We start from the raw sequence: 4,047 nt of genomic DNA on the forward strand, positions 1-4,047 counted from the left end.
GCAGGCAGACAGACAGATAGATAGAGGCCCTTTTTAATTCTATAGGTGGAGTAGATTTCTTGCCTGGCTTAATGTTGGTTCTTAGAACCAGAAAACATCTTAATGGCCCTTTTTAATGTTAAGTGTGCCGTTGATCTATAATAGATTTTATAGTTTTCTGCACGGCATAAATTTAGCCATGGCAATTCAGGAAAACACCTGAAAAGCTCTTTTTAATGTTAGGGGATAAATTTATTAGTTATTGATTTAGAACTCATTTAACAGTTATTGATAAAAGGTTTCTAGTTCTCCACCTTAGAATAATTTTAGCCTGGGCTGTGATTGAAGATGTATGTTGTTTTGACTGGTAAATGTTAATCATGACACAGACTATGTGGCCCTCACCTCCAGAATTGTGGTTTCTTTTGTCACACACATTTGTCATCTTTATTCCTGAAATATCTGTAAATGGTGATTGAAGCTTGGTAATATTCTGTTTGACATGTACTTTTTGGAATGCAGCTGAATTTTACTTACACTATTGTTAAGTAGCTGCAATGCTGATGGTAGACAAGATATTGCCTATTTTTAATTCCTGTAGTTCCTTAATATCCTTTCATATCATCTCTTCGCCAAGAGATACCTGTTGTGATATTAAAATTTTCAACATTAAAGTTGTATTTTCTTTCTTCTGAGAGCTGTGGTTTCTTTTACATCTCACCTTTTTAAAAAAAAAATCAAAAATGTAAAATATATTTTTTAAAAATAGTTTTTATTAAGTTTCTTTTTTAAAAAATATATAAAAAAAGACAATATAATACAAAAATACAAAAACAACAAAAAATTCAGAATAATATGTAAACTTATATTTTAAGAGGAGGAAAAATAAACCATTCTCTCCGAGTCTTCAGATCTACAAATCTAATAAATTATTATTATTATTATTATTATTATTATTATTATTATTATTATTATGACAGTTATCAATATCTATACAATAAAATTTATATAAAATATTTTCATTTTCTGGCTTGAATATTCGGTGTCCTTTGGTATATTGAAAATATGCCCCAATTTTGGTGGAGGGTTTATGAACGTTGTTTGATGGAGCACTGAGCATGATGTTATATGTTGTGTGAATTACCATGTTACCATTATTATAAAAATTAATTTAAAATTTATATATTTTTTCCAAGCAGCACGAAGCTAACAACTTCAGCCAGATGATGGTCGCATAGACACTCAAAATATTACACGGGGTAAAAGCCGAACTCAGAACAATCTACATACATATACCCGTGAAAATCTACAAAAACACACACACACATATTGTTTATTGTTTATATATGTACATATATATGTAAACAATATATGTAAAGAAATTGTTTTTAAAAAGAATTATACAAAATTACTTAAAAAAATCTAGAAACCCACCATGTTCACTCATCCACATTCATCCAGTTCAATCATTCATAACATCGGCCGGAGACAATCTCATCACTCGGGGGCCCCATGCCCACCAGCAGAGGTAGGTTTTCAGAGCTTTATGAAAGACCAGGAGGGAGGGGGGCGATACGTCTCTCCAGAGGGACTTTGTTCCAGAGTGCTGGAGCCACCACAGAGAAGGCTCTTCCCCTAGGCCCTGCCAGCCGACATTACATGTCCGACGGGACCTGGAGAAATCCGACTCTGTGGGACCTAGCCGGCCACTGGGGTGCATGAGGCAGTGGGCATTTTGTTCCCAAAATGCCCACTTTGCAGTAGGGAAATGCATGGTCTCATTGCCTTAGACCAGGGATAGGCAAAGTTGTCTCTTCTATGACCGGTGGACTTCAACTCCCAGAATTCCTGAGCTAGCATGATTGGCTCAGGAATTCTGGGAGTTGAAGTCCACAAGTCAAAGAAGAGCCAAGTTTGCCTACTTCTGCCTTAGAAGACGGTGAAGGCTCCATAAATACATTCAAAAATAGATTGAGGGAGACATGCCTTCAAACGATGCGGTTGGCCATCTGAAACATTGTCTTTTGGTTACAATTGAGCAACTTGATGAACTCTACAGAGTGAATCACTCACGGCTGATATCGCAAGAGTTGTTTCCTTGGCCGAATTCACCCAGGTTGTTGACTCTGGTTTGCTTTAAGCTTTGAGAATGGGCCAAGATGGACTTATAGCAGGCCAAAGGAATTTAGACTTGACACCAACCCAAGTATAAACAGGATGGAGATTCTGAGTGACTCGTGATTGGTGGCTGCAAATTTGGGAAAGAACCGAGCCTGACAACCGGTATTTAGGTCAGTAGTTCAGAACGGACACTTAGGTTGGGGCAAGAACTCTCTGCTCTTGGCATGAGGAGAAGGATTTTGTGGTCTGGGGACACAGTTTTCACCTCTCACCATCTATGAATGAGTAGATGGTAGGAGGAGGAGGAGGAAGCTACATAACATACAAAATCAGAGCTCCATGACTTGGACAAGGTTTGTTTATTTTTTTGTTTGTCTCTGTGTTGTTTGTTTATTTGAGGATGACTCCATTCCTAAAATAGAGCTAGAAAATTAGCACCCCACTTCTGTTGTTGTCGCAACTATTCGGGCAAATGAATGTGTCCTTCATTTGAATCCTACTGGCCTGCAGATGTTGATATGATAAGGTTTTTGACTCATGTAAAAGAAATATTGCTTAGTTTCCCTTCAAAATCCTCATAGCATTTCTTTCAAGGTGAGATACACTAAGATTCCACCCTCTATTTTTAGATTAATTTGGTGGCAGGTCTGTTGTGATTCAGCCTGAGGCTCCTCAGGGAACGGCTGGACCTCTGCCAGATCCATGCCCAGAGGAGGAGGACGATGAACAGGAGGGGGAGGACCAGGCAGACGGGGAAGAGGAACGTCAGGAAGAGGAGGAGGGAGAGCAGCCTGAGACCCCCGGGGGGGCTCTCCCCAGCTAGTAGCCTGGATTCATTGGATGAAGACGCACAGGCTATAATAGACATGAGGCAGCGACGTGCAGCCCAAAGAAGGGGCCAATTAGAAAGGTATTTCCATCCCTGAATTGGCAACAGCTGGGTTTGGGTGTGGTTCTCCTCGGCAGGGTTGAAAAGGCAGGCCCACCCTTACAGTCTTGTGGAGAGTTATCAACTGGGAGTCCTGTGACCTTGCTTCGATTCTTGGCGTCTCTGATCTTGGCTTGTGGCCTAGAAGTCTGGAAGACTTGGGGGAGGTGTGGGTTTTATTATCTCCAGCGTTGTTTTTGCCAGCAAGAATCCTGTTTTATTGCCTGGCCTTTGTGAAACCTCTGTGAAACTGCATCGTGTTCCTGTCTGTAAGAACAGTTTTTGTTACCTGTGTTTGCTTTGAATTATATAAACTGCCTTTGCTTTTTACCAGTGTGTCCGGCTACTCTTTTTGGTTAGTGTTGGCGTCTGGGGGGACCCAGACAGAACAAGGTCTTATCAATGTCTGACCTGCACCATGGCCTTTTAAGATGTCCAGCAAGATAGCCAATATTTTCTACTTCCTTTAGGGAAAGTCCAGGTAAGGAGGAAACATAGCATATCTAATGGATCTTCCCAGGACTTTTGTGCATCAATTTTTTAAATTTTTAATCCGGCAGAATACAGAGAGTCCGTGACGGCACAATTCAGCCCCAAATGTCTATTGTTAAGTGAGACATTTGTTAAACGGGTTTTACTCTAAGACATTTCTTGCCACAGACCTTAAGCAAATCATTGCAGCTGATAAGCTACTAACTTGGGTTGTTGAGTAAATTTGGCTTCCCCTTTGACTTTGCTCGTGAGAAGATTGCAAAGGGGGATCCCATGACACAGGAATGGTCGTAAGTATGAACCAGTTGACACCCATCTGAATTTTGGTCATGTGATTTATGGGGATGTTACAAACAATGTGACTGTGAAAAATGGTCATAAGCCAGTTTTTTCAAAGTGTGTTGGTAACTTTGAATGGTCACTAAATGAGTTGTGGTAAATTGAGGACTGCATGGACAATCCATGCAATCAAAAGTTCTCTTGCCGGGTTCTCCATATTTCAGGATGGCAGAAGAAGGCATGGGATC

This window comes from Erythrolamprus reginae, chromosome 7 (genome assembly GCF_031021105.1).
Source record: "Erythrolamprus reginae isolate rEryReg1 chromosome 7, rEryReg1.hap1, whole genome shotgun sequence".
Lineage (NCBI taxonomy): Eukaryota > Metazoa > Chordata > Lepidosauria > Squamata > Dipsadidae > Erythrolamprus > Erythrolamprus reginae.